Raw genomic sequence first — 12,624 nt, 5'->3', positions numbered from 1 at the left:
ATAAAACGTGTTAAGATGAAGCGTGGTGTGATTGTGGATAGCAGTAAATATAGTGTTGGTGAATTATTTGTGTTAATAAACATCCACTGTACCCTCTGCTGCAGGCTTCTGTTTATATCCAGCTGTGTATTAGTGCTGTGCGTTAACTAGATAAATGTTTGTTTCAACGCTGTTTATAAAGCAATAGCATTGCACTCAAACAGTCCCAGACATAGCAACACACGTGCAAAAGCAAAATACTGCAGATGCTGGAAATCTGAAACATAAACAGAAAATGCTTGAAATAGTCAGCAGGTCTGGCAGCATCTGTGGAGAAAGAAACAAAGTTAATGTGAGCTAAGGAAACAGACCTGAACTGTTAACTGTTTCTCTCTGCACAGATGCTGCCAGACCTACTGAGGATTTCCAGCATTTTCTGTTTTTATTACAGCAACACCTTTGATCAGCAGTAGCGGTGATAGTGCGAGCCAGGGGCAGCTGGGAAGGTAACTTTCACTATAAAGTACTTACCTGGCGATTCGGAGGACGCGGACACGGGGACTGCTGGGTAAGTGAACTTATATATTCGGGCAGTGGCTAAACCCGAAACACTACACGTGTAGTGTCTCCCACCCATCCCCCTCCTCCAACCAAAAAAAAGGACTTGTGTGGAGGGTTTGGTAAGGTAAGGTTTTCCTTTATATTTTTTTATTCTCTGTTGTCAATTCCGAGCAGAGGGGATGGAAGCTCGGGCAGTTGCATGCTCCTCTTGCAGGATGTGGGAGGTAAGGGTCACCACTTGTGTCCCTGCTGACTTCACCTGTGAGAAGTGCACCCAACTCCAGCTCCTCACAGAGCGCGTTAGGGAACTGGAGCTGGAGCTGGATGAACTTCGGATCATGCGGGAGGCAGAGGGGATGATAGAGAGCAGTTATAGGGAAGTACTGACACCTAGGTCACAGGATAAAGGTAGCTGGGTGACGATCAGGGGAGGGAAAGGGAATAGGCGCACAGTGCAGGGATCCCCTGTGGCCGTTCCCCTCAATAATAAGTATACCGTTTTGGGTACGGTCGGGTGGGAGGGAACCTACCAGGGGAAAGCCACAGCGGCCAGGTCTCTCCCACTGAGCCTGGCTCTGCGGTTCAGAAGGGAAGGGTGGAGAATAGGAGAGCGATAGTAATAGGAGATTCTATGGTTAGAGGAACAGACAGGAGATACTGTGGACGCGAACGAGACTCCCGGATGGCATGTTGCCTCCTAGGTGCCAGGGTCAGGGATGTCTCAGATCGAGTCTACAGGATTCTTAAGATGGAGGGGGAGCAGCCAGAAATCGTGGTCCATATCGGTACCAATGACATAGCTAGGAAAAGGGATGAGGACGTGAAAAGCGAATATAGGAGTTAGGTTGGAAGCTAAAAGGCAGGACGAGCAGAGTAGTAATCTCAGGATTGATACCGGTGCCACGTGCTCGTGAGGCTAGAAACAGAGAGCGAGTGCAGCTGAACACGTGGCTACAGAGCTGGTGTAGCAGGGAGGGCTTCAGTTACATGGATCATTGGGATACCTTCTGGGGAAGGTGGGACCTGTACAAGAAGGACGGGTTGCATCTGAACTGGAGGGGCACCAATATCCTGGTCGGAAGGTTTGCTAGACCTCTTCGGGAGGGTATAAACTAGTTTGGCAGGGGGATGGGAACCGGAGCTATGGATCAGTGGATGGGGTAGCTGTTGAACAGGCAGATACCGAGTGCAGAGAGTCTGTGAGGAAGGTTAGACAGTTGACAGGGCAAAGTTTCAGCCAGTATGATGGGTTGAAGTGTGTCTATTTTAATGCAAGAAGTGTCAGGAATAAGGGTGATGAACTTAGAGCATGGATCAGTACTTCGAGCTACGATGTTGTGGCCATTACGGACACTTGGAGATCACAGGGGCAGGAATGGATGTTGGATGTTCCGGGGTTTAGATGTTTCAAAAGGAATAGGGAGGGAGGTAAAAGAAGTGGGGGAGTGGCATTGTTAATCAGGGATAGTATCACAGCTGCAGAAAGGGAGGTCATCGAGGAGGGTTTGTCTACTGAGTCATTATGGGTGGAAGTCAGAAACAGGAAAGGAGCAGTCACTTTATTGGGAGTTTTCTATAGACCCCTCAATAGCAACAGAGACACGGAGGAACAGATTGGGAGGCAGATTTTGGAAAGGTGCAGAAGTAACAGGGTTGTTGTCATGGGTGACTTCAACTTCCCTAATATTGATTGGAACCTCCTTGGTGCAAATAGTTTGGATGGAGCAGTTTTTGTCAGGTGTGTCCAGGAAGGTTTCCTGACTCAATATGGAGATAGGCTGACTAGAGGGGAAGCTATGTTGGATTTGGTGATTGGCAACGAACAAGGCCAGGTGGCAGATCTCTCGGTGGGAGAGCATTTCGGTGATAGTGATCACAACTCCCTGACCTTTACTATCGTCATGGAGAGGGACAGGAGCAGACGGGATGGGAAAATATTTAATTGGGGGAGGGGGAATTACAATGCTATTAGGCAGGAACTGGGGTGCATAAATTGGGAACAGATGTTCTCAGGGAAATGCACGACAGAAATGTGGAGGTTGTTTAGGGAGCACTTGCTGCGACTGCTGGATGGGTTTGTCCCGATGAGGCAAGGAAGGGATGGTAGGGTGAAGGAACCTTGGATGACAAGAAATGTGGAACAGCTAGTCAAGAGGAAGAAGGAAGCTTACTTAAGGTTGAGGAAGCAAGGATCAGACAGGGCTCTAGAGGGTTACAAGGTAGCCAGGAAGGAACTGAAGAATGGACTTAGGAGAGCTAGAAGGGGACATGAAAAAGTCTTGGCGGGTAGGATTAAGGAAAATCCCAATGCGTTCTACACTTATGTGAGGAACAAGAGGATGGCCAGAGTGAGGGTAGGGCCGATCAAGGATAGTGGAGGGAACTTGTGCCTGGAGTCGGAGGAGGTAGGGGAGGTCCTAAATGAATACTTTGCTTCAGTATTCACTAGTGAGAGGGACCTGGTCGTTTGTGAGGACAGCGTGAAACAGGCTGATATGCTCGAACAGGTTGATGTTTAGAGGGAGGATGTGCTGGAAATTTTGAAAGACATGAGGACAGATAAGTCCCTGGGGCCAGACGGGATATACCCAAGGATATTAAGGGAAGCGAGGGAAGAGATTGCCGCGCCTTTGGCGATGATCTTTGCGTCCTCACTGTCCACTGGAGTAGTACCAGATGATTGGAGGGTGGCAAATGTTATTCCCTTGTTCAAGAAAGGGAATAGGGATAACCCTGGGAATTATAGACCAGTCAGTCTTACGACGGTAGTGGGCAAATTATTGGAGAGGATTCTGAGAGACAGGATTTATGATTAGTTGGAAAAGCATAGTTTGATTAGATACAGTCAGCATGGCTTTGTGAGGGGCAGGTCATGCCTCACAAGCCTTATTACATTCTTTGACGATGTGACAAAACACATTGATGAAGGAAAAGCAGTGGATGTGGTGTATATGGATTTCAGCAAGGCGTTTGATAAGGTTCCCCATGGTAGGCTCATTCAGAAAGTAAGGAGGCATGGGATACAGGGAAAGTTGGCTGTCTGGATACAGAATTGGCTGGCCCATAGAAGACAGAGGGTGGTAGTAGATGGAAAGTATTCAGCCTGGAGCTCGGTGACCAGTGGTGTTCCGCAGGGATCTGTTCTGGGACCTCTGCTCTTTGTGATTTTTATAAATGACTTGGATGAGGAAGTGGAAGTCTGGGTTAGCAAGTTTGCAGGTAACACGAAGGTTGCTGGAGTTGTGGATGGTGTGGAAGGCTGTTGTAGGTTGCAACAGGACATTGACAGGATGCAGAGCTGGGCTGAGAAGTGGCAGATGGAGTTCAACCTGGAAAAGTGTGAAGTGATTCATTTTGGAGGGTTGAATTTGAATGCAGAATACAGGCGAAAAGACAGGATTCTTGGTAGTGTGGAGGAACAGAGGGATCTTGGGGCCCATGTCCATAGATCGCTCAAAGTTGCCACCCAAGTTGATAGGGTTGTTAAGAAGGCGTATGGTGTGTTAGCTTTCATTAACAGGGGGATTGAGTTTAAGAGCCGCGAGGTTATGCTGCAGCTCTATAAAGCCCTGGTTAGACCACACTTGGAATATTGTGTTCAGTTCTGGTCGTCTCATTATAGGAAGGATGTGGAAGCTTTAGAGCGGGTGCAGAGGAGATTTATCAGGATGCTGCCTGGACTGGAGGGCATGTCTTACAAAGAAAGATTGAGGGAGCTGGGACTTTTCTCATTGGAACGAAGAAGGATGAGAGGTGACTTGATAGAGGGTTACAAGATGATGAGAGGCATAGATAGAGTGGATACCCAGAGACTTTTTCCCAGGGTGGAAAGGGCTATCACCAGGGGGCATAATTTTAAGGTGATGGAGGAAGGTTTCGGGGAGATGTCAGAGGTAGGTTCTTCACACAAGAGAGTGGTGGGTGCATGGAATGCACTGCCAGCGGTGGTAGTAGAAGCAGATACATTAGGGACATTTAAGCGTCTCTTGGATAGGTACATGGATGATAGTAGAATGAAGGGTATGTAGGTAGTTTTGATCTTAGAGGAGGTTAAAGGTTCGGCACATCATCGTGGGCCGATGGGCCTGTACTGTGCTGTACTGTTCTATGTTCTATGTTCTGTAACACAGGTGTTGGGAGGCTCAGCCTGGCTACGCAATGTTACAAGGACGCTGAGTGACACCATCGACAACGGGACAGAGAGAAAAACACACAGAAAACTAATAGACTGTGAGGAAGCAAAAGTGTGGAACGGAGAGAGAGACAGACAACGAAACTGAGATGGAGAAACAAGACATTTGTATGATTGTGCTCTCCCTGTTGTCTAAAGGTATTTCCTGTTGTGTAAATATGTTTTCTGTTGTGTAAAGATGTACCCTATTGTTGTGTAAAGGTTTTCCCTGTTATTGTTTTATTTACTGTTGCTGACCGTCTCCTCACTGTGACCATTTGCCCTGGTTTTATTGTGGCCAACATCACCATCTGGTGGTGGAGAGGAGGCTCTGCAGGAAGGGGTTGACAAAGTGGGAGAGACTCGGCTGGTCCGTGTTTGCAGTTTGTGTTCGTGTGAGCAAAAGTGATTTGTTACTGATTGATGTGTTCACTAGAAGGAAAAAGCTGATTGCAATCGAGCGCATCTTGCTTTTATGGGGAAACACTTGATGTTTTGAAAGTGAACTGTTTGTCTTCCTACCAAACATAAATAGCAGAGAATGGTTTCAATCCATCGACCTCTGGGTTATGGGCCCAGCACGCTTCCGCTGCGCCATTCTGCAAACTGCTGTTTTAAATTTTAGCTGCCTGTTAGTGAAATATGTTCATTTCCCCAATGTTTTTATCAAAATAGGATTGTGGTCGGATTTCTCAAGAATCCCGGACTCAGCAACACACGTGCTGACAGACTCACCCTCACTGCACAATGACACAAGGACACTGAGTAACAGCACCGACAATGAGGCAGGCAGAGAAAGACACACAGAAAACCATGAAGAGATTATCAGGACCCAGAAAGGAACAGACAGAGAAAGACACACAGAAAACCAGGAAGAGATTATCAGGACCCAGAAGGGAACAGACAGAGAAAGACACACAGAAAACCAGGAAGAGATTATCAGGACCCAGAAGGGAACAGACAGAGAAAGGAACTGAGCAAACCAGCAAGAGACAGCGAAAGACTCATGATTTATGTAATTGTGTTCTCTGTTGTGTAAAGATGTTCCCTGTGTTCTTTTAAAGATATTTCCTGCTGTGTAATATGTTCTCTGTTGTGTTACTGTATTCGCTGTTGTGTAAAGATGTTCTCTGTTATTGTGTAAAATGGTTCCCTGTTGGGTAAAGGTCTTCTCAGTTGTGTAAATATGATCCGTCTTGTGTAAAAGTGTTCCCTGTTGTTTAAATATGTTCCCTGCTCTGTAATGTAGAGCTGAGTCTGCACTAATGGAATTGCTACAGTATCATCCAGTCTGATACTGTATGAGGGCTGGAATATGATCCAACGCACAGTCTATACAAATTAAATTGCTATTGTATCTTTTAGTTTCACAATCCGGGGGAGTTTTAAACTGAATTCTCAGTTGGTATCTCAGGTTATACTATCTTTCAGATTCTCTCAATCTGATATCACACTTGAGATTTAGACTTAAGAAAGGATGTACTGGCATTGGAGGAGTTCAAAAGCGATTCACTCAGCTGATTCCTGAGATGAAGGGGTTGACTTATCAAGAACGGCTAAACAGGTTATTCATTCGAGTTCAGAAGAATGAGGGGTGATCTTTTTGAAACGTACAAGATTCTGAGGGGGCTTAACAGGGTGAAGAAGGGTCTCTGACCTGAAACATTAACTCTGCTTCTCTCTTTACAGATGCTGCCAGACCTGCTGAGTATTTCCAGCATTTCTTGTTTTTATTAACAGGGTAGATGTTGAGAAAATGTTTCCACTAGTGGGGAATCTCAAACTAGGCGACATAGTTACAGAATAAGGGGACACTCATTTAAACTGAGATGCAAATGAATTTCTTCTCTCAGAGGGGAGTGAATGTCTGGAATTCTCTACCCCAGACAGTATTGGAGGCTAAATCACTGAAAGTATTTAAAGAGGATGTAAATAGATTTTTGAAATATTGGAGAGTTGAGGGCTATGAAGAGCTGGCATGAAAGAGGAGTTGAGGTCTGGGGCAGATCAGCCATGATCTTACTGAATGGCAGGGCAGGCTTGAGGGGCCGAATGGCCTACTCCTGCTCCTATTTCTTCTGTTCTTATGTTATGTTATATCTAATGTATATGTCAGGATGCACTATGGGAATTAATACTGAAACTTATAAACTCATAATGTGTGTAAATATTGGGCTGATATTTAACTTGAATCTCAGAGTACATTATTGTGGTTAATTCTGTCAGTTTGAAAAGGGAACTCTGTGCCATAATGAAAACAAGAAATGCTGGAAATACTCAGCAGGTCTGGCAGCATCTGTGGAGAGAGAACAAAGTTAATGTGAGCTAAGGAAACAGACCTGAACTGTTAACTGTTTCTCTCTGCACAGATGCTGCCAGACCAACTGAACATTTCCAGCATTTTCTGTTTTTATTTCAGCAACACAGGTGTTGGGAGGCTCAGCCTGGCTACACAATGTTACAAGGATGCTGAGTAACACCATTGACAACGGGACAGAGAGAAAAACACACAGAAAACCAATAGACTGTGAGGAAGCAAAAGTGAGGGACAGAGAGAGAGACAACGAGACTGAGATGGAGAAACAAGGCATTTGTATGATTGTGTTCTCCCTGTTATCTAAAGGTATTTCCTGTTGTGTAAATATGTTTTCTGTTGTGTAAAGATGTACCCTGTTGTTGTGTAAAGGTTTTCCCTGTTATTGTTTTATTTTCTGTTGCTGACCGTCTCCTCACTGTGACCATTTGTCCTGTTTTTATTGTGGCCAACATCACCATCTGGTGGTGGAGAGGTGGCTCTGCAGGAAGGGGTTGACAAAGTGGGAGAGACTCGGCTGGTCCGTGTTTGCAGCTTGTGTTCGTGTGAGCAAAAGTGATTTGTTGCTGATTGATGTGTTCACTGGAAGGAAAAAGCTGATTGCAATAAAGTGCCTTTGGAAGCATCTTGTTATTATGGGTAAACACTTGATGTTTTGAAAGTGAACTGTTTGCATTATCACCAAGCATAAATAGCAGAGAATGGTTTCGATCCATCGACCTCTGGGTTATGGGCCCAGCACGCTTCCGCTGCGCCACTCTGCTTACTGCTGTTTTCAATTTCAGCTGCCCGTTAGTGAAATATGTTCATTTCCCCAATGTTTTTATCAAAATAGCATTGGAGTCGGATTTCTCAAGAATCCCAGACTCAGCAACACACGTGCTGACGGACTCACTGCACAATGACACAAGGACACTGAGTAACAGCACCGACAATGAGGCAGGCAGAGAAAGACACACAGAAAACCAGGAAGATATTATCAGGACCCAGAAAGGAACAGACAGAGAAAGGTACTGAGCAAACCAGCAAGAGACAGCGAGATAAAAGCAAAATACTGCGGATGCTAGAAATCTGGAATAAAAACAAGAAATGCTGGAACCACTCAGCAGGTCTGGCAGCATCTGTGGAAAGAGAAGCAGAGTTAACGTTTCGGGTCAGTGACCCTTCATCGGAACGAAGAGTTAACGTTTCGGGTCAGTGACCCTTCATCGTTCCGATGAAGGGTCACTGACCCGAAACGTTAACTCTGTTTCTCTTTCCACAGATGCTGCCAGACCTGCTGAGTGGTTCCAGCATTTCTTGTTTTTATTATAAGAGACAGCGAGAGACTGATGAACACCACTTGGAGGGAGCACTGAGGGTGGCAAGGGTCCAGAATGTAGTCTGGCTGGGGGGTTTCAATGTCCATCACCATGAGTGGCTCGGTAGCACCACTACTGACCATGCTGGCCGAGTCCTAACGGACATAGCTGCTCGATTGGGTCTGCAGTAGGTGGTGAGGGAACGAACAAGAGGGAAAAACATACTTGACCTCATCCTCACCAATCTGCCTGCTTCAGATGCATCAGTCCATGACAGTATTGGTAGGAGTGACCACTGCACAGTCCTTGTGGAGATGATGTCCCGTCTTCACATTGAGGATACCCTCTATCGTGTTGTGTGCCACTACCACTGTGCTAAATGGGATAGATTTTGAACAGATCTAGCAATGTATAACTGGGCATCCATGAGGTGCTGTGGACCATTAGCAGCAGCAGAATTGTAGTCAACCACATTCTATAACCTCATGGCCCGGCATATTCCCCCACTCTAACATTACCAACAAGCTGGGGACCAACCCTTATTCAATGAAGAGTGCAGGAGGGCATGCCAGGAGCAGCACCAGGCATACCTTGAAATGAGGCATCAGCCTGATGAAGCTGCAGCCCAGGACTACTTTCATGCCAAACAGCAGAAGCAGCATGTAATAGACAGGGCTAAGTGATCCCACAACCAACGGATCAGATCTACACCCTGCCACATCCAATGATGAATGGTGGTGGACAATTAAACAACCAACAGGAGGAGGTGGCTCCACAAATATCCCCAACCTCAATGATGGGGGAGCCCAGCACATCAGTGCAAAAGACAAGGATGAAGAATTTGAAACAATCTGCAGCCAAAAGTGCCGGGTTGATGATCCATCTCGGCCTCCTTCTGAAGTCCCCAGCATCACAGATGCCAGTCTTCAGCCAATTCGATTCACTCCACGTGATATCAAGAAACGACTGAAGGCACTGGATACAGCAAAGGCTACGGGCCCTGACAATATTCCGGCAATAGTACTGAAGACCTGTGCTCCAGAACTTGCCGCGCCCCTAGCCAAGCTGTTCCAGTACAGCTACAACACTGGCATCTACCCGGCAATGTGGAAAATTGCCCAGGTATGTCCTGAACACAAATAGCGGGACAAATCCAACCCAGCCAATTGCTGCCTCATCAGTCTACTCTCAATCATCAGTATAGTGATGGAAGATGTCGTCGACGGGGCACTTGCTTCACAATAACCTGTTCAGTGATGCTCAGTTGGGTTCCGCCAGGGCCATTCAGCTCCTGACCTCATTACAGCCTTGGTTCAAACAAGGACAAAAGAGCTGAACTCAAGAGGTGAGGTGAGAGTGTCTGCCCTTGACATCAAGGTAGCATTTGACTGAGTATGGCATCAAGGAGCCAGAGTAAAACTGGAGTCAATGCGAATCAAGAGGAAAACTCTCCACTGGTTGGAATTGCACCTAGCACAAAGGAAAATGGTTGTGATTGTTGGAGGTCAATCATCTCAGCTCCAGGACATTACTGCTGGAGTTCCTCAGGGTAGTATCCTCGGCCCAACCTTCTTCACTACTTCATCAGTGACCTTCCTTCAATCATAAGGTCAGAAATGGGGATGTTCACTGATGATTGCAAAATTTAGCACCATTCGCGACTCCTCAGATACTGAAGCAGTCCATGTAGAAATGCAGCAAGACCTGGACAATATCCAGGCTTGGGCTGATAAGTGGCAAGTAACATTCGCGCCACACAAGTGCCAGGCAATGACCATCTCGAACAAGAGAGAATCTAACGATCTCCCATTGACATTCAACGGCATTACGATCGCTGAATCCCCCACTATCAACTTCCTGGGGGTTCCCATTGACCAGAAACTGAACTGGAGTAGCCTTATAAATAGTGTGACTACATGAGCTGGTCAGAGGGTAGGAATCATGCGGTGAGTAACTCACCTCCTGACTCCCCAAGCCTGTCCACCATTTACAAGGCACAAGTCTGGAGTGTGATGGAATACTATCCACTTGCCCGGATGGGTGCAGCTCCAACAACATTCAAGAAGCACGACACCATCCAGGACAAAGCAACACGCTTGATTGGCACCCCGTCCACAACATTCACTCCCTTCACCACTGACGTACAGTGGCAGCAGTGTGTACCATCGACAAGATGCACTGCAACAATGCACCAAGGCTACTCAGGCAGCACCTTCCAAACCTGCATCCTCTATTGCCTAGAAGGACAAGGTCAGCAGATGCATGGGAACACCACCACCTGAAAGTTCTCCTCCAAGCTAAACATCATCCTGACTTGGAACTCGATCGCCATTCCTTCACTGTCGCTGGGTCAAAATCCTGGAACTCCCTTCCTAATAGCACTGTGAGTGTACCTACCCCACATGGACTGCAGTGGTTCAAGAAGGAAGCTCACCACCACCTTCTCATGGGCAATTAGGGATGGACAATAAATGCTGGCCTGGCTGGCGACGTCCACATCCCATGAAAGAAATAATTAAATACAATAACAACTCATCTCAATTCCTAGTATTTCTAAATCCCACCAGTCCAACAGAAGCTGAACAATTATTGCATGTTGTGATTGACGGTCTGGTCTGTAAACTGCACTGTATCACAGATTGCTGACATTTGCTAACTGGAAGTGAGAACTGCAAAATCGGGACAGTAGTTCACATAGTCTGTCAGTGTGAAAGAATCAGGCAATTTGAGGTAATAGAATTTGTCTGTAAATGTTACACTCATATTGCTTTATATTTTTATATTGAAAATAAAAGTAATCATTTCGAGAAAATAGTGACATGTTGTCCAGACTTTGGTAGCCAGGTGTTTTCGTCTTGCACTCAGCAGGGCAATCCACAAGAATACCAATTTAAAGGAAAACAACAACTTTCTTCTGTATGAGAAGAGAGTGCTGATTGGTTGGCAAGTGAGCTCTGATTGGTCGAGGCATTGCCATTCAGAATGCATCAGTTTATGGTAACTGACAGATAACTGCCCAGCTTTGTTTGAAATTTAAACCAGGCAGCTTGACTCTGATTGGTCAAGGCATTGCCCTTTGGAATGAGCCAGTGAATGGCTGTCACTTATTTTGTTTATCTGAAACTGGCACAATGTGTGTGCATGTTCTTTCCGTCAGCAAAGAACAGGGCCCTGTGTATTAATATATGTAGCTTACAGTACACACCAGTGCACCACACTGCGAGCCCCACTGACAGTCTTAAATCGGTTGTCAGTGTAATTCTTAGCACACTGAGAATTATTTAGCAAATGTTGTCCTATTGTGGAATCACATCTCATGTTGGATACTGTGTTTTGAGTTTTGCAAGCACGGGTTGGTTGGGTAGGGCCCATTGCGAACAGCGGAAGGGACATGTTATTTGATACAATCCACCAGTTTTGGGATGTACGGTCTAGAAACCTAGCATCACACTGGTATTGAAATTCATATATCACGTTACTTATTTGTGTGATAGGCAGGACGTCTCTTTTGCTTGACAGCAGCATCCTGTTAGTGGTGAACACCACACTTGTTGCTCCTGCATAGGAACAGTAGGAAACAGCTCGCTTCACCTGTTACTCAAATACTGGGGATATATTACCCTTCCAGGGTAATTTGAGGGAGACTGGGCACTTTTCAGGGCTCAAAATGACGTCCTTCAGCCCATTTATAAGTTTGTGTGATATACAGTGAGAAATGATCTGATCAGTGTAGCCATTGTAATGCAGGATGTCTTTGATTCGCCCTATTTCAGCATCAAGCTTGCATGGTGAGCAAATGGCTCAGCCCTATTTATGAGGTTGTCGATAAGACCAATCTTATAGCGCGTGGAACTGTAATAATCCCAACGCGTGTATTGACCAGTGAAGGTATGTTTGCGGTAGACCGTGGTAGAAAACCCCTTAGCAGATTTCTCAACTAGTACATCAAGGAAAGGGAGCTCATTTGACAGCTCCATTCCAAAGGTGAATTAGAGTGTCGGATGGAGCCCATGAAGAAGTGCAAGGAAATTATTTCATGCAGCTGCGGATTCAAATATAGCAAACGTATCATCTACATATTGGAAATATGCAAGAGGTAGGAGGTTAGGTGTCATTCCCTTAAAAACAGGTTTGTCATGGAATCCAACAAAGATGTTTGTGAGAGCTGGGCCCAGAGGGGATCCCATGGCAACACCAGCGATACATGGTGTCAAAAAAACTGAACTCAACTGTGCAAGTTGCCGAGTTCATAAGTTCAATGAATACTGATTCACACAATGGTGACGGGTCTAGATCGC

At 45.9% G+C, this 12,624-nt stretch overlaps 1 non-coding gene across 1 annotated transcript; it reads right to left on the bottom strand.

The window, feature by feature from the left end:
• Nucleotides 1–7,717: 7,717 nt before the first annotated feature.
• Nucleotides 7,718–7,789, bottom strand: trnam-cau (transfer RNA methionine (anticodon CAU)). Its single transcript has one exon. It is a non-coding gene; the product is annotated as a tRNA-Met (tRNA).
• Nucleotides 7,790–12,624: the final 4,835 nt, after the last annotated feature.

This window comes from Heterodontus francisci, unplaced genomic scaffold (genome assembly GCF_036365525.1).
Source record: "Heterodontus francisci isolate sHetFra1 unplaced genomic scaffold, sHetFra1.hap1 HAP1_SCAFFOLD_121, whole genome shotgun sequence".
Lineage (NCBI taxonomy): Eukaryota > Metazoa > Chordata > Chondrichthyes > Heterodontiformes > Heterodontidae > Heterodontus > Heterodontus francisci.
This window is presented reverse-complemented; position numbering and strand designations above follow the sequence as displayed.